Here is a 24691-nt window from a genome sequence, read left to right as displayed (position 1 = left end):
CAGAGAAATTCTCCATTACACTTTTTTTTTCATCTGAGCTTAGTAAAAGTTTGCCTAACTCTAACTAGCAGAATCTAAAATAAATATGTTATTAATATAGCATTTAGAAAGCAACAATAATGAATATGTGTGAAAATGGGTCATATCACACACTGTGGGCAAATCAAGAAAGCAGCTAATGACTGCTGCTGTGTAATTATTGTCTTTCCATTATGACTAATCTTTGCTACAATGCTGTTAGCAAATGTTCTGTCCTCTGAATTCTAAGACAAACCCATTTTTAGTAAGTACTTCATCATGGCTTTCCAGAGAATTTCAAATTCTGGGATTTTATCTAAAAGGTTAGTATTAATTTTCCATTCTACTTAAATTCTGCGATTTAAAAAAGATTCACACTCTTGGGGAAGAATCCTAGTCCCAAAGAGTGAGTCTATTTCTGTTTGAATCCTTAATTTAATTGTGGTTAAAGCCCATCATTTTCAATGGAGAGCATCACTACCCTTGTTCTACCTCCTTCTGGTTATTCCAGCTCTCTTCCAAGTCCGTGAGGACTGTGGTGGGCAGTTAGACAGGAGCAGAGCAAGAAGGATGGCCAGGTACAGAAGGTCACCAGGGTGGAAAGCCCCAGGTGGTTGGCAACGGACAATTGTAGGGTAGGACCTTGTCCCCAGGGTGACCTTTTCTTGCCTAACATATTGATGGCCATGGGGTTTGCACCCCCCGACCTTTATCCCAAGAGATGAGAAGGAAAATGGGGGGGGGCAACTTTGGGGTGTACAGCTAGTTCAGCATCTAAATCAGGGGTGGGCAAACTTTTTGGCTCGAGGGCCACAATGGGTTCTTAAACTGGACTGGAGGGCCGGAACAAAAGCATGGATGGAGTGTTTGTGTGAACTAATATAAATTCAAAGTAAACATCATTACATAAAAGGGTACGGTCTTTTTTTTTCAATAGTTTTATTCATTTCAAACAGGCCATAGTTTGCCCACGGCTGGTCTAAACAGTAATCTTCCCCATTCTTACTGACTTGGGTAGAGCTACAAAGCCCACCTGAGGGGCCCGCCACAAGAAGATATAACATTATAAATATATTAGAGGCCTGGTGCACAAAAATTTGTGCACTCGGGGGGGTCCCCAGCCCGGCCTATGCCCTTTTGCAGTCTAAGACCCCTCGGAGAATGTCCACCTTTTGGCTTAGGCCCGCTCCCTGGGGAATCATGCCCAAGCTGGCAGTCAGACATCCCTCTGGCAGCCCAGAAGCCCTTGGGGGATGTCCACTTGCCAGCAGGGTGCAGACCTAAGCTGTAGTCGGACATCCTTAGTGCTGCTGAGGAGGCAGGAGAGGCTCCCACTGCCACCACTGTGCTGGCAGCCATCAGCCTGGCTTGTGGCTGAGCAGAGCTCCCCCTGTGGGAGCACACTGACCACCAGGGGGTAGCTCCTGCATTGAGTGTCTGACCCCTAGTGGTCAGTGTGTGTCATAGTGACCAGTCATTCCCAGTAGTTCTGCTGTTAGGGTCAATTTGCATATCACCCTTTTATTATATAGAATAGAGGCATGGTGCACTGGTGGGGGCTGGCTGGTTTGCCCTGAAGGGTGTCCTGGATCAGGGTGGGGGTCCCGCTGGGGTGTCTGGCCAGCCTGGGTGAGGGGCTGATGGCTGTTTTCAGACTGACCAAGCCCCCCAAAAACCGAAGATCCCAGCCTTTCCTTTTTTTTTAATTCGCTCCAGCTCTGTGGCCATGGCGGCTGGAAGCAGCTATCTGGGGTTTATTTACCTTCTATAATTGAAACTTTGTTGCCTTGAGAGGAGGCAGCAGCCAGCCAGGAAGTTTGGCTTCTTCCATCATTGTGACAACCAAGCCTCCTGCTTGCTCCAGCTCCATGGCTGCCAGCCACCATCTTGGTTGGGTTAATTTGCATATGGTCGCTCTGATTGGCTGGTAGGTGTGGCTTAAGATGTAGTGAAGGTAAGGTCAATTTGCATGTTTGTCTATTATTAGGTAAGATATCAAAACCTCCCCACATTGGCAGTTCAGGCTTTGGATCAAAGTCCCCTTGGCTAGCAGCACTGCGTAATAAAGATTTTACTTTTCTGATTCCTCTGGGTGCTGGTTGTCATTCTCTTGGGCCATTTGCCACAACAATAACACCTAGGCCTCAGTTTTATTTCAGCTCCAGTCCCAGAAAAGCAGCATAACCTTACCAACATTGAAGTAATGACTCCCTGCCCTGGTGCCGACCAACCAATCAGTGGAGACTGTGATCCTGAATGGACATACCTGGAAAGCTGCTGAATAGTCTATTGAGGTCTTTCACTGGGGCCTCCCTTAAAGCCTCCACCCTTAAAACCCTTAGGACAGAGGACCCAGCAAGCTCTCCCACCTGGAAGCACAGCCGCACACCCACTCCTTTCCCTCCCACCTCCTCCTCACCATCCCCCCAGGCCCTCACCTTTACCTTCCTCACTTCTAAGCTCCAAGGGTCCTTGCTTTGCCTCTGTAACTTGTTTCCTACTCCCATTTCTTCTATGAATCATGTCTTCTACTTCTGTGATTTTATAAATAAATGTTCTATTATAGTTTGAGTCTTGGCTCTGAATTCTTTCTTAGCCAGAACTCAGGTACAGAGGACACTGAACCCTGGTCTGCTCTGACTCCACTGGTCTAACACCTGGTGCTGTTCCTGACACCCTAACATGACCCACATATCACTGAAGATACATGCTTAATTTAAGCAGAAAACATTTATTTAGACTGAAAGATAAATAAAACTTAAGAAAAATTAGAAATTCTACTTCCATAATTAAAAATTGAGGATTATATTAATAACAAAAAGAGCAAAATTTTAAGAATATTTCAAGTGTTAATTGAAACAGAATAACCATGGCCCTTTTAATAATATAAATGATAAAATATTGAGAGAAAAAGAAGCATAATGTAGATGGAGTTTCCCAAATTTGACCTCCCTCAAGTTTCAATCTGCTTTTAGCCTTTTAGCACTGTAGTTTATATCATTAGAGACTTTATTCACCTATGAACCTGATAGAGTATCTCATTAAAAAAAAAAAAAAGTATGCTTCCAAAGACTATACTTTCATCAAATAACATTTAAGTTAGGGGAGTTAAACAATAGTGGTGTGATGACTTGTTTTCCCCAAAGACATTTTTTTAATTTAAATTCTTTATTGTTTAAAGTATTGTATATGTCTCCTTTAAAGAGATTTTTATGCAGAAACTAATTCACATTTATTTACATTTGTTTTCTTAAAGTATTCACTTATCTTGCCATGTAGAAATTTTAAGCAGTACCTTGCAAGCATCTCATTATTGACTCTATACTTTAAGCTTCATACTTTCTCTCTTTTTTTTAAATATATTTTTATTGATTTTTTACAGAGAGGAAGGGAGAGAGATAGAGAGTCAGAAACATCAATGAGAGAGAAACATCGATCAGCTGCCTCCTGCACATCCCCCACCGATGTGCCCGCAACCCAGGTACATGCCCTTGACTGGAATCGAACCCAGGACCCTTCAGTCCGCAGGCTGATGCTCTATCCACTGAGCCAAACCGGCTTTGGCCACACTTTCTCTTTTAATAGGAAGCTTTACATAATCAATTGAAAGCAGCATTATATTCTTACCACATATATAGCAAAAAATAAGACAAATGCTTAACTGATTCTACAGAATGTTAAGATTTTTATCACACTGATTTGTAGTGTGTGCTGGAAATGTTTAATAGCCAACCCTCAAAGAAATTAAGAAATATTTAAAAATAATGAAGTCCTATTTTTTTATTTCTCTTTTATTATATTGGTGAATATTTGTTTACATTTTTAAAATAAACCATGACAGTTTAATAGTAAAATTGAGAGGAAGGTCCAGAGATTTCTCATATACTCCCAGACATTTGTCAATTCCTATGGTGTAAACACTCCCACAATGGCCACTTTCAAGTTTCAACTTTACATCACCAAATAGTTAGTTTGGAAACAATGAACATAATTATCTATGCTGACCTGATCTGAGCTTGTTTCAGCACAATACTGGTTCTTTAATCACATACTTTTGAAGCAATATAAATAATTTCATACTGCTTCTACTATTGGAATTTTTTAGGGTTACTTATCCTATGTAATAAAAAGGTAATATGCAAATAGACCAAATGGCAGAACAACTGAACAACAAATCAAAGCTTAATATGTTAATGATATGCTAAGGCTGCTCAACTGCTCACTATGATGTGCACTGACCACCAGGGGGCAGAGGGTCAACTGGTCAACCAGTCGCTATGACGTACACTGACCTCCAGGGGGCAGTCACCTGGTCGACCTGTCACTATGATGTGCACTAACCCCAGGAGGCAGATGCTACGACCAGTAGGTTAACTTGCGGCTGGGGTCCTATTGATCAGGATTGAACAAGATGGGCCAGACACACCCTGGAGCCCGCCCGCAGTCCCTCCCCGGCCCGATCATGCACCCGTAGGTTCCCTCAGCCTGGCCTACTCCCTCTCGCAATCCAGGACCCTTTGAGGGATGTCAGAGAGCCAGTTTCAGCCTGATCCTGCAGGCTACTCCACTTGGGAGGGCACCAGACACAGGGCTCATGGTTGGCGAGCACTGCTGCAGCAGCGCGAGCCTCTCCCAATTGGGACTGATTGGGCACAAGCCCGCAGCAGCACAGTGGGGCCAGGATGAGCGGGAGTAGCAGGTAGGAGCTGCAGGCAGCGTTGGACTGCAGGTTTTGGCCTGATCTCTGCAGGCCACCCAGAGGGACCCCACCTGTGCACAAATTTGTGCACCGGGCCTCTAGTCTTTTTATAATGTTTGCAGTAGTAAGCTTTTAAGAGACAATAAGAGATAAAGATGACATATAAACCAGATTAAACAACCTAGGTATCATATTACATAATATTATTTTTAGGTTGTTGTTCACTTTATACCTATTTCTCTGTATTTTACTCCTATATATTTTCTTCTTTAAAAATAAAAAATAAAAATAAAATAAATAAAACACAACTTTTTTTAAACAACTTTTTTAATTGATTTGAGAATGGGGAAGGGGAGAGAGATAGAGACAAAGAGAGGAACATCAATGTGAGAGAGAAACATTGTTTGCTTGCCCCCCGAACTCACTCATATGAGCCCCAGCCAGGGATTGAACCCCCAACCTAGGTCTGTGCCCTGCCTGGAATCAAACCTGACACCTCTGGTATTTAGGTTGGCACTCCAGCCAACTGAGCCACACCAGCCAGGGCTTATTTTCTATTGCTATTCAGTGTGTACAGAAATTGAAATGTATCATGTTTTAATAATTTAATAATTACACTGAACATTCACTGATATCCCAAAAATATCAAAGAGGTGCCATTATTTAATACTTAACCAATTTTGAACATAAGAATTTCAGTGAGGGGCAACAATATTACAATTGGTGGAAAATTATGTGGGGGTTTTTTGTGTGTTTTTTTTTTAATGTAATAGTGAGCCTGGCCAGCATGGCTCAGTGGTTGAGTATCACCTAAGAACCAGAAGGTCACGGTTTGATTTCAGGTCAGGGCATATGCCCAGATTGTGGGTTCTATCCTCAGTGTGGGGTGTGCAGGAGGCAGCCAATCAATGATTCTCTCTCATCATTGGTGTTTCTATCTCTCTCTCTCTCCCTTCCTCTCTGAAATCAATAAAAATATATTTTTAAAAAATAATAATAATAAAATAAAATATAATAGTGAAAAATACCTGAAAAGTGAATATTCATCATTCTAATATTTTACTCATCTGATTCTACAATGTTATAGATATGTCACTTAAGGGAATAGAACAAAGCCTATTAACCTTATTTAATAATAGCCACGAAGTAATAAAAATATAAAACCAAAATATAGGTTAGTGACACTTTTATTTTACTTTTAACACAGTTCAGTGTGGAATAACAATGTTTTGGAATAAAAATGGAATTCATGTGTCATAGCCTCAAAGACCCTAGTGAACACTCCAAGCATTCAGGATTATACCTTACGAAGAATGCTAACCAGACTATTCAGTGACTGAAGCTCAGTACTGAATCATTCTTATCCCTGATTATTAAGATGGTCTGGTTTAGTGGTTTGCCTATCTTACTGCATGCCAGAAAGAAATGTAAACTGTACCAGAAAAGAAATCATTGAAAATCACACATATGTCTACAATATATTATTATATAATATTTTATTTTCTCAATAAACACTAGAGGCACTCCAGCCAACGGAGCCACACCAGCCAGGGCTTATTTTCTATTGCTATTCAGTGTGTACAGAAATTGAAATGTATCATGTTTTAATAATTTAATAATTACACTGAACATTCACTGATATCCCAAAAATATCAAAGAGGTGCCATTATTTAATACTTAACCAATTTTGAACATAAGAATTTCAGTGAGGGGCAACAATATTACAATTGGTGGAAAATTATGTGGGGGTTTTTTGTGTGTTTTTTTTTTAATGTAATAGTGAGCCTGGCCAGCATGGCTCAGTGGTTGAGTATCACCTAAGAACCAGAAGGTCACGGTTTGATTTCAGGTCAGGGCATATGCCCAGATTGTGGGTTCCATCCCCAGTAGGGGGTGTGCAGGCGGAGGCCGGTGATGTTTCTCTCTTATCATTGTTTCTATGTCTTCCTCTGAATTCATGTGTCATAGCCTCAAAGACCCTAGTGAACACTCCAAGCATTCAGGATTATACCTTACGAAGAATGCTAACCAGACTATTCAGTGACTGAAGCTCAGTACTGAATCATTCTTATCCCTGATTATTAAGATGGTCTGGTTTAGTGGTTTGCCTATCTTACTGCATGCCAGAAAGAAATGTAAACTGTACCAGAAAAGAAATCATTGAAAATCACACATATGTCTACAATATATTATTATATAATATTTTATTTTATCTCAATAAACTAGAAATAGAAGGAAACTTCCTCAAACTAATAACAGACATTAAAAGCATTCTTACAGCTAACATCATATTACACAGTTCAATGTGGAATAACAATGTTTTGGTCAACAAAGAACCACATATAGGGTGGTGGACTCATAAATTATAATGTAACTGAAAAATTCTTATTATCTAGTGGCTTTGTAGCCTTTATTAGGTTGTAGCAAAAGGCATTAATTACATGTTTAAGATGACACTAGAATAAACAAATTTACTGTGCTGTCAGTTGTATAAAAGTATAGAACACACAATTATGTATAGGACATGATACTTGATCAGGATAATAAATGATTTTGTTACTGGTTTATATATTTACCATGACATACTATACTATATTTTTCAATATTACTTTAGAGTGTACTCTGTCTACATATTTAAAAAATTGTAAACAGTATGTTGTGTTGTGCTAGCAGAGCCTCATACCTCTCATGTTTCTGTGTCTTTTGATTGAATCATTTTCCTCATGTTTGATTTAATCTTGTGTTTTGTATCCTGTGAGCAAAAAGCTATACCAGATAGCCTAGGTGTGTAGTAGGCTACACCATCAAGGTTTATGTAAGTATACTCTATTATAATCACATTATGACAAAATTACCAAACGATGCATTTCTCAGAATATGTTCCTGTCTCATTAGGTGGCACGTGATTATACAAAATACTTAAAGTCAAACTATAAAATAACCTTTCAAAATTTCACATCATGTAAAATTCCTTCCCATCCATATACATATATTTGTATATTTTTTAAGTCCTATAATTCTCTGGTCTGAAAATAGTTCATGAATTATGATTCCCCACTTCCTACCCCCCACCTTATTACCTCAAACATTCAACAATCCATACACTGGTCCTCACTCTAGACATTTTTTCATGACCTCCCAAGGCTACATCATTTGGTAGAGGCCCTGTCCTAACCTTAAGATTTGTCTCAGGTCAAATGTCTTGATCTCTTCTCTGGTTTTGCAGTTGCTGTTAGGGCTAATTCTATTCATTTCAAGACTTTCTCAATTCCTTTTACTCCAGTTCTGCTTATTGGAACCATTTTCACTGTTAAACCATATTTGGGACCAGCAGAGTTAAGTAGTTCTAAGAAATGGGGTGAGATAGTAAATTGGGCACCAAATTTCTGTGTATACACATAACTCCTTAATAATGTAATTTATTCTTGTGATTCCAGGAACTTTCTAATGATCTATACGAATGTAGAAATAATTGCATTAAATGACTAGGCCACAAAGTGACATTTAAGTGCAGAACTGGTAAGGCAATCACTATTTAAAAAAAAAAAAATACACCCTAACCGGTTTGTCTCAGTGAATAGAGCCTTGGCCTGCAGACTGAAGAGTCCCAGGTTCAATTCCGGTCCAGGGCATGTACCTTGGTTGCAGGCACATCCCCAATAGGGGGTGTGCAGGAGGCAACTAATACATGTTTCTCTCTCATCAATGTTTCTATCTCTCTATCCCTCTCCCTTCCTCTCTGTAAAAAATCAATAAAATATATTTTTAAAAAAATACTATGTGAACACACTGAAGCTAGACTTTTTCTCTCCTTGATAATCATAATATGCGAAGTTCTGCTGTAAAAAGAATCACTCCACTGACCTTGAAAAAGCTGTCAAACATGAAAGGAATTTCTTCTTTTCCACAAGAAAGGAAATAACACAAAAATGACAGGTGCCAAGTATCATCAAATAATAAAATAGATTTACAAATTTTTAAAGCTCTTTCTCCTTTCAAAATTTGCCAAGATATGTTACCTCATTTCATTGTTTGGCAGGTGAACATCCTTCAGCAATATGTTGGATGGTAGAAGATATTCCCTGAACAATTATCCAGATTCAAGAAAGTCTAGCAGGAGGGAAGGTCTTTGACAAATTAATGGCTTAAGGCCATTTCTGAGTACCAGTGTTGGGTTAAATTATTTCAGGGATACCCCTAATCTTTAAAAAATCAAAACTGGCCAAGATGAATTTTGCCCAACCAGTGTTGCTCAGTGGCTGAGTGTCGACCCATGAACCAGGAGGTCAGGGCACATGTCCTGGTTGTGGGCTCAATCCCCAGCAAGGGGTATACAGGAAGCACATTGATGATTCTCTCTCCTCATTGATATTTCTCTCACTCCCTCTCATTGAAATCAATAAAAATATTTTTAAAAGACCAATTTAATATGAAAAAATACTCCAGTGCAAAAGTAAACATGATCACAAGAGGAAAAAGTTTAATTTAGAATATTTTCAAAAAGATAGATTCAAACTTTTGCCTGATAATTGATATATACATATATATATCTATATCAAAGAATATGCTCTCGTTCAACAAATCCTCGACAAGCATTTAGATATGTAAATGAAGACACTGAATAAAAATCAAAAGTAAAGCACACTCAATTATTTATGGTTGGCACTGATAATAGCAGTGTGTTGTTTCTGTATCAAGTACATATGTAAAATTAGCAAAAACATGCCTTGCTTATGGTCTATATACTTTTCCATGGACACTATTTTCATTAATCCCACATTTATGTGTTCTCAGAAATTGCATAGGACAAAAGTTTACTATAATCTATCAAACTGCTAATAGAACTAAGGACACAAACGCAGTAAATTTATGGTACAGTCTAGGATATTGCCTTGGTCATATGGGGCTGCTGTAACAAAGTATCATAAATTATATAGCTTACAAACAACAGAAATTTATGTCTCCCAGGCGTGAAGGCTGGAAGTTTGAGATCAGAGTACCAGCATGGTAAGATTCTGGTAGGAATCCTCTTCAGGTGCAGACTGCCTACTTCTTGTGTCCTTCAATGGCAGCGACAGAAAGCAAGTTCCCTACTCTTACACGGATACTAATCCCATTCATCACGGCTCCAACCTTATGACTTCATTTAATCCTAATAATTTCACTAAGGCCCCACCTTATCGCATCATATTGTGAGGGTAGGGTTTGGAGGTCACAAACATCCCCTCCATAACAGATATCATACATCATTCCTTAATAAGTGCAATTTATTCATGTGATTCCAGGAACCCTCAGGAGCGCTGCCCGGGACTAAGGTTTGAAAGAGGGTTGCAGTGGCCAGTGCCGCCATGTGCCACTAGGTGCTGCCCTTGAGCAGGATCTTGTGCCTCTTGCGAAAGTTCCCTAAGGTCCCTAGCTGGTGGCCACTCTGAGCCCAGAGGTCTCTGCTGAGTTTGTGTTAAGGGAAGGACATCTGTGGACCCTTCACCCGCAGCCGGGCCAAGTGCAGAGAGGAATCGGGCAGGTGGGACTTGTATTCCTGCCGAGGCTGCGGACCAAGGCTTTCACTACCAGGACACTACCAGGGCTGAGACATTTAAGAATGATATTTAAGAATGCAGGAATAATTGCATTAAATGACTAAGTTATGGGTGTGACATTTAAGTGCTGATATGGCAAGGCAGTTACTATAAAGGAATGAAATAAATCTGGAATTAACATAAGAGTTGCAAGGATTTGGGCAGTATGGGGGATTCACGAAACCTCTGGTTTTTGTTTGTTTTTTTGTTTTGTTTTTTAAGCATCTTCAAACAAGATTTTTCCTGCAATCCTTTGTAATTCTTGATCAAAAGTGTAAAACAACTTCTTGTCTTCTTAAGCTAAGATTTACAATCAGGTATCTTTGTCAAGAATAGTGAATGGTTGTAAGCCAGAAAAAAAAAAAAAAAAGCAGAGGAATTTAGGAAAAGAGTAACATTGAGAGTTAAATCAAGCTCTCATGGTAGACAAAATGATGACCTCCAAAATTACCAGAAATTACACTAAATATTCTTTTTATATCTTACAGGGTTTAATTGAATTTTAGCTACATATCTCTAAAGAATGTTGATTTACGGCATTTAGGAAAAGAGGTTTGCTAAAATAGATAAGGAATTACACGTTTCCAAATATATAAATATCAAAGAAATAGATGAAGTAGGATGGTGAAAATTATTATGGTGAAGTCTTTTGTTATGGGCATTATAACAGATGAATACATAGGTTGGAAGATAATAAGACAGATAACAGAGAGTTGTGTAAAAGTGGTGTAAATAGGATTAGATTAATATTACTTTATTACAAAGAACAGACCTAGGAAAATAAGTAGAAATAATACAAGGTGCAGACTAATGTATTATAAAAATAGGGGCTTTTTGCTCACTGTCTCTCCGTCTCTTGCACAAAGACAAGCAATGAATTGTCTATGGTTAAAGTATTAAGGATGAGACCTATATGGCTATTTCTTAAAGTTGTATTATATAAAAAGGACTCAAATTATGTTGGAATAATAAAAAAATTATGTTGGAATAATATTCTTGAAAATTTTAAAGAATATGTCTTTCTTAAAGGAACACTTGTGCACTGCTGGTGGGAATGCAGACTGGTGCAGCCACTATGGAAGACAGTATGGAGTTTCCTCAAAAAACTGAAAATGGAACTCCCATTTGACCCATTGATCCCACTGCTAGGAATATATCCCAAGAAACCAGAAACACCAATCAGAAAGGATATATGCACCCATATGTTCATAGCAGCACAATTCAGTAATAGATACAGAGGCAGAGCTGCTTCGAACAGATTGTCCAAATGCAGCGGGAAGGCCGGGGAAAGTTGGGGGGCAGGAGGGAGGGGTATAAGAGATCAACCGAAGGACTTGTATGCATGCATATATGCATAACCAATGGACATGGGACGCTGGGGGAATGGGGGAGGCCAGGGGATAGTCAAGGGTGGGGAAAAAAAAGACACATATGTACTACCCTTTGTAATACTTTAAGCAATTTTAAAAAAATAAAATAATTTAAAAAAAGAATATGTCTTTCTTAAATCCAAAAAGAGTATTATTTGTAACATGGTGTCTACATAATCAAAACAATAGGCATTTTATGTTTTTATTTAACACATGAAAAGAACAGACAAATGGCTACTCAAGAGGTTAATATGATTCAGTAACAATGAAAAACAAACCAGAATCTCAAATAAGTTAAAGAAATCTTCAAATTTTTAAAGTTAACAATATAATACCAAGAGTGGACCACATGTAAACTATGGTTTTTAGGTGATTATAATGTGGCAAATGTAGGTTCATCGGTTGTAGCAAAGTACCACTCTAGCAGGGAGTGATGAGAATGGAGAGGTTATATATGTTTGGGACCATGGGGTATATGGGAGATCTCTCTACCTTCCCCTCAATTTTTTGTGAATGTAAAACTGCTCTTAATAAATTCAGTCTTAAAAAAAGGCAATGACTGGAAGTATGACAAAACATTTTTTCATCAATATATAAGTAAAGCCAATAAGCAGTGTATTAATAATAAAATCTCTACATTATCTTGGAATTTTTAGCTGAAATAAGTTCCAGAAAGCTTTATTCAAATAACAGTTGAAATGAATCAAAAGACTGTAATCACTGATTTCTTTTGTTTTTCCCCAGAATACCAGTAACCACTTAATAATATACTTGTTAATTTAGAAGCTTGTATTTTATGTCTTTTCAGTTGAATGTATTTATGGGCAAAGTTAAGATTTTTAAAACTAATTTTGGTCTCTAGTTGATTAATGTGACAGCAATAGATTTTGAGCATGCTTTTTTTTCCCCTAACCTTTAAAATGCCCATCCTAATTGAAAGCCTCATCTCAAGCATTACTCATCATACTATCAAGAAAAACAAGCTATAGAATAAAACGGGGCTTACATTTTCTTTAAATATGGTCATTTTGTTGGCTTATACATTCTATGAGCATTTGAATGTCACTAGATGATTAGACAACTGAAACTCATGAAAACTTTATAGTATTGGCTTAATAGACTGAAAAGTTTGAACCTCATCAATGATCCTTACAGCAGGGATTGGTATAAGCCAAATCTGGGCAAAGCCATTAATCATAATAGCTATGTCTTAAAGTTGTATTATAGAAAAGGAATTCTTGTTATTATCCTTGAATCATATAGCTATTTCTTAAAGTTCTCTTTTAAAAAATGTAGGTATGGCATATGGCCATTTTCCATGCTACAGTGGAGGAACTGAGTAATTACAAAAGAAACCAACTTCTCAAAATGAATTAAAGTCTAGATATGAAGTCAATTTTATACGACAGATGTTTACAGAAGAAATATAGTTTCAAATATGATTTGCTCAAATTAAACTATAGTATTTTCCTGGGTTCTGGTCTTCATTTTAAGAAGAAGACTTCCACATGAGTTGCATATTTGACTAACCTTCCGGAAAATGAGAATAAGGTAAGGGAAGTTTAAAGTATGCTGAATTATGTGTTAGATTTGTCTATTCTGCTGGAGTGACAGAGGGAGAAAGAAAATAAAAACAAAACACTTTATGTCTAATTAATATTTCTCTCTTAGACTTGAAACTTTATTTTGTGGTTAGAAATAATTAAGATAGACCATAATGTCCCAGTTTGATTTTATTAGTCTAAATATAATATGATTTCATTTTAATAATATTTTATGTATTCCTTGGTCTCACTGGTAATTCCTATGTACATTGGTATATTTTTAGCATTTTTAATTCTTGGATATCTGTAGTAAAACATTTTACATTGTAGCTAGAAATTTGCCATGAGCAAAAGTCAATGAAAGGAAAACAATTTTATTGAATAAAATATTATTGAATTGTTTCTCTTAAAAAAAGAAAAAAGAAAGAACCCGTATAACCCACAAAGCTGAAAGTACATACTGAAATTGTATGCTGTCCCTGGTTTAGAGGGAAGTTTCAAGAGAAGCCTGTGGACAATGGTCCCTGCCTGTGCAATTCTATCAACTTGCTGAATGAACCAAAATTGACCTTGCTGCTCTACCAATCAACCAAGAAAAACTACTATATTGGCATTAGGTCCATTGTATTGGACCTAATATACATGCAAGTCTACATGCAAGTCTACAGGTGAAATTGGGGATCCTTAACATATATTTAAATATTCTATAAATAGTATTTTATAGGAACTTCTAGATAATCCTTGATTGGATTTTTGTGGGGTTCACTGATTTATAAAAGTAAATTCACTATCCTGAAGTATTGTCTCTAGAAGGAACAACTCACTCTTCTATCTCCTCTCACTTCAGCATACACACTCAATGCGTGAAACTCAATAGAGATTAGCCAAATTGTAACAAACCTACACTTTATCTTATTGTTCTACTAGAGGTCCGGTGCACAAATTCATGCACAAGTGGGGTCCGGCCAGCAGGGCAGGGGGGCGGGGGTTGGTCAGGAGGTTGGTCAGCTGGCCCTGCCCCTGATGGGGGGGGCCAATTGGGAGTGGGGCTGGCTGTCGGGGGGCAGGCATGAGCAGTTGGCGGGCTGGCCCTGCCTCTTGGTCAAATTCCCAGTTAAACTCATGGTCGAGGTGACAATTTGCATATTACCCTTTTATTATATAGGATCATTTAGTGTTTAAACAGGGAGGCAGAACACTATGAGTTGTGTGAACTATTACTAGTAAATGGAAAAAGTTGTTAGTTTTGGGGTTTGTGGGGTGTTTTTTTTTTTTTTAAATTGAGCTTAATACAATCTACAGATGTGCTGGGATGTAAACTTCTGAAAGGGTCCTAAGGAAAGCCTTTATCAGCATGGAGCTTACAAGAGGCTAGAGCGCTAGAATGGAAAGGTAAAGAAGACCATTGTAGAAGTCTACAGAGTTTGTTGGTTTTCCATCGATACTCCCTTGGTGAGTTTGCTGAAAGATATCTGGTGTAGGCCTGAGTCACTGTTGGTCAGCAAGACCAGCAGTTAGGAATTAGAACATTTTGTGTTGAACTGGAAGCCAAGTACAAACTAGAGTTTGCAGGCCACTCTATACCAATTCCTCACAGACTCTAACCTACCACCATCAGCAGACCTTCCTGACTGATGCTTTCTCATGCATATATCTCTTATAACCAAACCTCAACAGGAATCATACACTGAAGAGAATGCTAGGAAACATTCAGGTATACCTAAATTGGCAGTCTTAAACCACATATTTAATTGTGTCTGAAAGAGCAGTACAATTTAAAATATTTTTAATTATATGTATTGGATGTATTTGTGTGTGTGTTCGTCTGTGTGTAATAAGTCATTAATGAACTAGATAATGTCAGGCCAATTTAGGGAACTCGCCAACAGTAATAAAAGTTTTATAACTGAGAGTATATTATATGTAAATATAATATATATAATTCATATTAGATGTTTACTCGAATGTTTTAATTGATCACAAAATATTCAATATATAGTTCTAAAATTCTGATGGTTTATTTCAAATATTTTTAAAAAAATAAATTTGAAAGTGTGATACAATCAGTTTTAAAGAAGAAGAAATAAAATATAACCAATGCTCAATAATAGTAAAGATATCTGTATGCTATAGTAAAAATTTCTTGTATAGTCTAGGTCCTTAATTTTTTTTATCTTTATTGTTGAAAGTATTATATATGTCCCCTTTTTCCCCCATTGACACATTCTAGTCCTCCCCGACTACCTGCCTCAGGCCTTCACCACACTATTATCTGTGTCCATGGGTTAGGCATATTCTATATAATCCTATATAATAAAAGGATAATATATAATAAAACGATCTGTCACTATGACATGCACTGACCACTAGGGGGCAGGTGCTCAACATAAGAGCTGCACCCTGGTGGTCAGTGTACTTCCACAGGGGGAGTGCTGCTCAGCCAGAAGCCTCCTCCAAGGCAGTGCTAAGGATGTCCGACTAATGGCTTAGTCAGACATCCTCCAAGGGCTCCCGTTAATTAGACATCCCTTGAGGGCTCCCGGGCTGCCAGAGGGTGGAGGCCGGGCTGAAGGACCCCTCAGAGTGCAGGAATTTTGGGGCACCAGGCCCCTAGTATGCATATAAGTTCTTTGGTTGATCTCTTCTCACCCACCCACCGACCTACCCCCCACCTTTCCTCTGAGATTAGACAGTCTGTTCCTTGTTTCTATGTCTCTGAACCTCTTTTGTTCATCAGTTTATTTTGTTCATTCGATTCTACATATGAGTGAAATCATGTGATACTTGTCTTTCTCTAACTGGTTTACTTTGCTTAGCATAATATTCTCAAGGTCCGTCCATACTGTCTCAAAGGGTAAGAGATCCTTCTTTTTTACTGCTGCATCGTATTCCACAGTGAAAATGTACCACAGCTTTTATATCCACTCATCTACCGATGGGCACTTGGGCTGTTTCAAGATCTTAGCTAATGTAAATTGTGCTGCTATGAACATAGGGGTGCATAGAGCTTTCTGATTGATATTTGTGTTTCTTAGGATATATTCCTAGAAATTCCATACTGTTTTTCATAATGGCTGCACCAGCGGTTCTCAACCTGTGGGTCGCAAACAATGAAAATACATCCTGCATATCAGATATTTACATTACCATTCATAACAATAGCAAAATTACAGTTATGAAGTAGCAACGAAAATAATTTTATGGTTGGGGGTCACCACAACATGAGGAACTGTATTAAAGGGTCATGGCATTAGGAAGGTTGAGAACCACTGGAACCACTATTAGTGTTATGGGGTTCCCTTTTCTCCACATCCTTGCCAGCACTTGTCATTTGTTCATTTGTTGATGATAGCCATTCTGGCATGTATGAGGTGAGACCTCATTGTTGTATTAATTTGCATCTCTCTGATGATCATTGTCTTTGAGCATTTTTTCATATGTATCTTGGCCATCTGTATGTCCACTTTGGAGAAGTGTCTATTTATCTATTTAGGTCCTTTGCCCATTTTTTGGTTACACTGTTTATCTTCCTTTTGTTAAGTTGTATGAGTTCCTTATATATTTTGGATATTAACCCTTTATCAGATGTATCATTGCAAAATATGTTCTCCTTTTCATTTTGTTGATGGCTTCTTTTGCTTTGCAGAAGCTTTTTTATTTTATTTAATCCAATTTGTTTGTTCTCTCTTTAGTTTCCCTTGCCTAGGAGCTGTATCCACAAACATATTGCTACAAGAGGTATCTGAGATTTTGCTGCCTATGGTTTCTTCTAGGATTTTTATGTTTTCATTACTTACATTTAAGTCTTTTCTCTATTTTGAGTTTATTCTTGTGTATGGTGTAAGTTGATGGTCTAGTTTTATTTTTTTTGCAAGTATCTGTCCATTTGTCCAACTCCATTTATTGAAGAGACTGTCTTGCCTCCTTTGTATGCTCTTGCCTCCTTTGTCAAATATGAATTGAGAGTAATGGATTTGGTTTAGGTCTTTATTTTTTTAAAAAAATATATTTCTTTATTGATTTCAGAGAGGAAGGGAGAAGGAGAGATAGAAACATCAATGATAAGAGAGAATCATTGATTGGCTGCCTCCTGCACACCCCCTCCTGGGGAATGAGCCCACAACCCAGGCATGTGCCCTTGGCTGGAATCGAACCTGAGACCCTTCAGTCCGCAGGCTGACGCTCTATCCACTGAGCCAAGCCGGCTAGGGCGGTTTAGGTCCTTATTAAAAGGTTTGTTTTTCCTTGCTTCAGTAAATGATAAGTGCAGTTGTTTTCCTAAATAAATAAATAAAACAAATATTTATGTTTTAAATTAGCTATTGTTCCTTAATATGAAAATAAAGGTAACTGAAATCAAGAAAGAAAATTCTAGACACGGCAGTTTTCGCTTATGTGTCCACCAAAATCATGAATGTGAAACCAGGAGAAATATTTTGGTGTATGAGGGCAGAAGTTACTTCTTAACAGAGCAGCTACTTATGCTGCTCTGTTAAGGAATATGGGAGGGCAGGAAAGTCGTGTTCCTAATGTAATTTCTCACTGTACTGTGGCTGGTAGCCACAATTAGCCTTTTGTTTTGTTTTTTTCATTAAGCCAAATACTATGTGCCCTATTGAAATTGAAATATACCCAGAAAAATTGAACAGTGCTTATGGCTTAAATATATTATTTATATCTTCCATTAGTTCATTCACACATTCATCAAATATGCAAATGTGGATTGGCTAGTTTGTGAGAAGGAGGCATAGTAGAAAGGAAGGAGCAGAAAAAAAGAAATGAAGATAAATTAGTAAATATTTTCTAGTTTTTACAACATAGTTTACCCACAGTGTAGATCTAGCAAGCACCTCCATATGAAAGAAATTAGTATGTTACAAAACTGTGACCAAGCCATCTTTCAAGAAAGCATCTCGCTTTTTCTTGAAATCTTCATGTAAGGAGTCTTACTATAGAATTATTGCATAAGGTACTCTGAGTTCTTCTACATAGCTTTCACATGCTCCTCTTTCAAATGGTTCTTCAAGCCAAAAGTAAAATTATATGATAATTCTGAAATATAGATTCTATTTCTATCTTACAAATACTTGTTAAGTATATTGACTAAACACTCATTGAACAGATTATTTGTGGATTTCAATTTTTTCTAACTGGGTGTTATTCATTGATCGTTACCATTTTTTTTCCTATGCTACAATGTTGATTAAAGGGAATTGTGATTTGAGATTCAGCAATGCTATTTTGTGTTTCTAAGAACAGGAAATATCATTGCTATTTATTTTCTAAAAGGATTGAAATGTGTGGAATGACAAGGAATCTGTCCAATTCTGTATTCAGCAGCTGCACATAAACATTATGTTAAAAGAATATAACTATAATCAATCGGAAAGTTATTTCTAAAAACATTTTCATTGTAGTTTATTCTCTCAATCTCCTGCTGCTTTTATCAACCACATGCATGTAGTATTCTGCATCATTTGTTGTCATTTCAACAATCTTCACTAGGAGTAGATTCCATCTCAAGAAATCACTTTCTTTGTGAACCCATAAGAAGCAACTACTCATGCATTAAAGTTTTATCATGACATTGCTGTGACTCCATCACATCTTAAGGCTCTATTTCCAATTCTAGTTGTCTTGCTATTTCACCACATCGGCAGTTACTTTTTCCACTAAAGTCTTGGACTCTTCAAAATCATCCATAAGGGCTGGAAGCAACTTCTCCCAAACTCCTGTCAATGTTGACATTTTGACCTCTTCCCATGAATCATTATGTTTTTAATGGTGTCTAGAATGATGAATCCTTTCCTGAAGGTTTTCAATTCACGTTGCCTAGATCCATCAGAGGAACCACCATCTATGGCAACTATAGGCTTACAAAATGTATTTCTTGAATAATGAGACATGAACATTGAAATTATTCCTTGATGCATGGGCTACAGAATAGATGTTGTTTTGGCAAGCATGAAAGCAACATTGATCTCATTGTACATCTCCATCAGACATAATAAAACAAGGTATGCCTATAGTGATCAAATGGAAGCAACTTAAATGTCCATCAACTAGTAAATGCATAAACAAAAATGGAATATTATCCAGCTTTAAAAACAAATGAAGTACTGATACATGCCACCACATGAATAAATCTTTACAACATTGTGCTACGTGAAAGAAACATACACACAAGACCAAATAATATAAGATGATTCCATTTGATGAAAGGTCCAGAATGGGCACATTGATAGAAGAAGAAAGTAAATTAGTGGTTGGCAGGGGCTGGGTGAGAAGGCCAATGCTCAGTGATCACAAATAGGTATGGTACACAGTGTCTCTGTAATTTTCTCTGGAAATGCTCTAAATTAGATAATGGTGATGCTTTTAAGACTTTGTGAATACACTAAAATTTAATGCATTATACACTTTTAAGTGGTTAAGTGGTGAATTTTATGGTACGTAAATTTAATCTCAACAAAATAATGTCAATTTTTTCTTAACATTTCACCCCACTGCTATTGCCAGTTAAAAGCCTACATTCTTAACATTTCCTGCAAAGGTACTCTAATGTATCCATATTGTTCACCTTCCACTGCTTCGTTATAAAACAACATTCCCATCTGGTCCATGGTTACATGTATGCTTAGCAAATTAGTTCCATACTTTCCTACTTGACATTCAAATCTCTCTAGGTATTGTCTACGCCATAATTATCCAAGCTTGTACCCAAAACTGAGAAACAAAATCAAGCCATACTAACCACCTCATAGCCTACCTTAAGCAGTTTAATTCCTATATCCCTGTAGTACAATATTTCTAAGTCATTATTTCTAAGAATGACTTCTATCCTCTTATCTGCTTACTAGAGGCCCAGTGCACAAAATTCGTGCATGGGGGGTGGGGGAGGAGGATGTCCCTCAGCCCAGTTTGCACCCTACCCAATCCAAGACCCCTTGGGGGATGTCCGACTGCCTCTCGCAATCCAGGACCGCTGGCTCCTAACTGCTCGCCTGCCTGCCTGTCTGATCTTCCCTAACACCTCTGCCTGCCTGCCTGATTGCCCCTAACCACCTTTGCCTGCTTGCCTGATCACCCCTAATTGCTCCCCTGCTGTCCCCTCCCCACACCCAGGACCCAGGATTCCCTCCTCCAGCTGGCCACAGGCACCGGGGACCCAGGCTTCCCTCCCTCTGGCCAGCCGCAGGTACCCAGTACCTGGGCCAGTTTTGCCCGGGCTGCCTGCAGCCACAGGGGACCATGGGCTGTCGGCTTTGCCCAGGCCGCAGCTGCAGGCACCCAGGACCACAGGGCAGGTGGCTTGTCCCTCTCCTGGGCCACAGGTGCAGGTGCAGCCACTGGTGTCCCAAACCATGGGGTGGGAGGCTTGTCCGTCTCCCGGGGCGCAGCCTGGCTGGTCCCCATTCTTCTTTTGCGAGCTCATTTGTGCCTAGCTGGTCCCCATCCTCTCTCGCAAGCTCATTTGTGCCTGGCTAGTCCAGATTCCTCTCTCCCCAGTGTTGAGTGTCTGAGCAGTTATAACATGATGGCATGAGGGCATGAAAATGTGAGGGCGCGATGACCATTTGCATATTAGCTCTTTATTATATAGGATAGAAACCTAAAGTCTACAAGCATTTAATAACTTCCATATATTTTGTAAAAATTAATTAAATCCATATTATTCTCTTGTTTTTATCAAATTAACTAATACATACTTTGTCTACTAATAATTTTCTGTAACTTAAATGCTTAAGTACATGAAAAATACATTGGACAAGCATCCTATATAATAAAAGGCTAATATGCAAATAGACCGAACAGCGGAACAACTGGAACAACAGAACAACTGGTCACTATGACATGTGCTTACCACCAGGGGGCATGTGTAGAACATGGCAGGCGTTGGCCACAGGGGGATGGTGGAGCAGGTGAGTGGCGGCAGCAGACCACTGCAGAGCACCAGTCATTGACATCAGGGTGAGCCTCTGGTGGTTACTGAAAATTTTTTGCTCCTGCACGCCATGGTCCTGCCTGGCACTTGAACCTGCTGTCGACACCAGCCCCACTCGCACCCACTGCCGGTGCCCGGCACCAGTCCTGATCACTTGGTGCCATCAGTGGGTGCGAGTGGTGGCTGCTGGCCCTAATCACCCAGTCACTCCATGCCATTAATGGGTGGGAGTGAGGCTGGCACCATCAGTGCATGGGAGTGGCGGCAGGAGCAGGGCTGCCAGCAAACAGGGAACCAGGGGCCATGGCAGGAGGGGCCGGGTGGGGGCATGGAGGATTGGCCAAGACTTGCCCCTGTGCCTATTGCAGCCTCATGGCCCACAGTTCCTTTCAAGGGCACGAGTTTGTGCACTGGGCCCCTAGTCTACTATTAATGCCTAACTGGGATAGTTATCAAGTAAGAGAAATCCTTAAACCTAAAAAGAGCACCTGTGTACAGAGTTTAACCCTGAGGCCAAAGCTGCCCTAATATTACCTACCAGTGCTCTAAGACCTAGAACTTTAATGTATCAGTTCACACAGAGATCAAAAGGCCAAGAACCTGATTAGTAATGGATGCTGAATTAGAGATACTTTTCAAATAGCTAGGGAAGAAAAAAAATGACACTTTCTACTAGTATGTGTAAACTAGTGGCAGGAAGAGGAGGAAGGGGAGGAAAACAGGGGCAAGAGCAGGAAGGAACAGGAGGAAGGGAAGAAGAGCATCTGCTAAGTACTTGTTGGTGTCGGTCTTTACATGTCAAACAATATGTTTTAGATAATGTTAAGCTATAAAAGGAGGCTAGACACAAAAATTTATTGCCTTGAAATTTTTAAAAAGTATATTTCCATTAATAGTAATTTCATTTTTGCATAAAACAATAATGCTTTTATATATACATTAGAGGCCCGGTGCATGAATTCGTGCACCAGTGGGGTCCCTCAGCCTGGCCTGTGGGATCGGGCTGAAACTGGCTCTCTGACATCTCCTGAGGAGGGGAGGGAGATTGGCCAGCCAGGGTGGGACTGCAGGAGGGCTCCAGGGTGTGTCCGGCCCATCTCGCTCAGTCCCGATGGGCTGGATCCCAGCAGCAAGCTAACTTAGCGGTTAGAGCATCTATCTTCTGGTGGTCAGTGCACATCATAGTGACTGGTCAACCAGTCAACTATCTGCCCCCTGGTGGTCAGTGCACATCATACCTAGTGGTTGAGAAGCCTTAACATATCATTAGCACATTATGTTTTGATTGGTTGAATGGCCAACTGGTCACTGGATACTTAGCATATTAGGCTTTTATTATATACTATATATATGCATATCTATATTATAAAAACCCAGTGGCCCTAATACCATAACAACCAAAGACCAGCACAGGTGGGCAGGGCTGTGAGCACAGCAAGGTGGCACAGGTGGGTGGGGCTGCGCAATTTCACACATTGGGCTTCTAACATATATATTGAGATGGGAATGAGACTTGAAAAAGGAGAATTTTTCTTTTACTGGGTTATGGACAGTGACATCTGGCAAAAGAGAGGCAATAATTCAAAGGAAAAATAAGTTGGACTGATTTTCTCAAAGGCAGTGTATTCCAGGAAATTCTTGGAGGGAAATAACCCTCTGAAAGTTTCTAATACATAATCCATAATAAGAATAAGAATACATAATAGAACATTTAAAATCAGGCATACTAGGTGATTACAGGGGAAAAAAAGAGGATGACCAATTAGAGATAATAATACCAGGAAAATGTATGTGCAACATTTCCAGCATTATTGTATCAGTTGCAAGGTGACATCGTACTGTGAGATGGTGATAATAGTTATTCATTTTGCTTCTAGAGATCCCACCTAGAGTATGTTAGAGGATTACTGGAAGTAAAAAAACACTAAATAAAAAAACAAAGGACAAAAATAGGTTAAACCCAATCCAAGACTGGTAGTGTAGGAAAGTAAAATTGCTTAGTTAAAAAAGGAGGTGGAGGAGGAGGAGGAGGCAGAGCATCTCTGGACCAGAAAACAGTGGGAAAAGAGGAATAATAAAGGGGCTGCAATTAAACCCAACGAAAAAAAAGGTAGAACCAAAATGTAACCAGCTTAAAAAAAGAAAAAAGATAGAGATTAATAAAACTCAGTTACGTCTACTACAAGGACAAGGGAAATGAATGGAAATAGAATACAGGAGCTGTGTTCACAACCACAAAAAAGTACATGTCAGAAAGGAAGCTTTCTAGTGTTTCCAAAGGGTAGGGGTAATCAAAACTGGTGGAAATGCCAAGTTTCAAGGAAGAGCATCTGGTAGAAGTGCTGATTCCCACTAGGTCTTTGGTTCTGTAGGCAGAGGCATCCACAGCAGCTTCATTTTAAAAATGCACTAAGAATAAGCCTAGTGCTAAATCAAACGCAGATTCCCCAGGAGGACTTTCCTATGATACACATATTATATACCTAAAAACCTCCACTCCAAAAAACAAGGGAGCGGATACTGTAGCACAGAGTTAAAAAATGCATTTGGTCTCTGAGGAAGGAGAAAAACAGAAGCAAACACAGGATTTGAGACGTGTAATAAAAAACTCTCCGAATGGAATATTGGTTGCTATAGACACAATTTACTCTCTCTGCATAGTGGAGCAAAAAAAGAAAATGTCACCTGACAGAATTCACACACAATTTATCATTGAAGTGCCTGAAACAACAAAGTCAAAAAGAAATGGACATTGAGAATTTCTAAATACGTAAAGTGGAGAATGAGACTAGACTTGGCCATTGCACATTTCTAAAATTTTTAAGAAAACATAAATATAGCAAATAGCAAAATTTGTTATGGACAGGGGATTTTTAAAACGCCTTTATAATTAAGTGAACTGCCATACACTTAGGTTACTGATTTTAGACATTTCCAATAAGGTTAAATTTTCTAGGTTACAAACTGGCTCAAACTGTCATAGGCTCTGAAGGCTAAAGCAAACATTTTCCCAACTCTCAGGAGTTTCTATCTATTGCTTTTGCCAGATTTCATTGAGTCTCTGCTATCAACTTTTAAAAAGTAGGATGTTTCTGTGTTGGCCTATGCCCTGGTTCTGAACACATCAGCTTTTTTAAAACAACGGTTCTAGTAATTCTTCCTTGAGTTTTCTGAATATCATAGGTGTAGGTGATAACTTGGACATTTTTGATTTGGAATCAAAAGCATGGGCCTGTTGCCCAACAGATGTGGTTCAGTGGGTGAGCATAGACCTATGAACTAGGAGGTCACAGCTCCATTACTGCAGGACACAGGCCCAGGTTGCAGGCTCCATCCCCAGCAGGGGGCGTGCAGGAGGCAGCCAATCAGTGATTCTCTCTGTGGATGTTTCTATCTCTCCCTTCCTCTCTGAAATCAATAAAAATACATAATTTAAAAAAACAATTCAATGGTATATAAAGTGATTATATTTCATAACCAAGTGTGTTTATGTGATATATCACTTAATAAATGTGTCATTTCAAAAAACCTTCCCC

At 38.8% G+C, this 24691-nt stretch overlaps 1 pseudogene; it reads left to right on the top strand.

Annotated features, from left to right (window-relative positions):
- The first annotated feature begins 21120 nt into the window (after positions 1–21120).
- LOC102769033 overlaps positions 21121–24691 on the top strand; it is a 16800-nt pseudogene continuing 13229 nt past the window's right edge.

This window comes from Myotis davidii, unplaced genomic scaffold (genome assembly GCF_000327345.1).
Source record: "Myotis davidii unplaced genomic scaffold, ASM32734v1 scaffold2, whole genome shotgun sequence".
Lineage (NCBI taxonomy): Eukaryota > Metazoa > Chordata > Mammalia > Chiroptera > Vespertilionidae > Myotis > Myotis davidii.
This window is presented reverse-complemented; position numbering and strand designations above follow the sequence as displayed.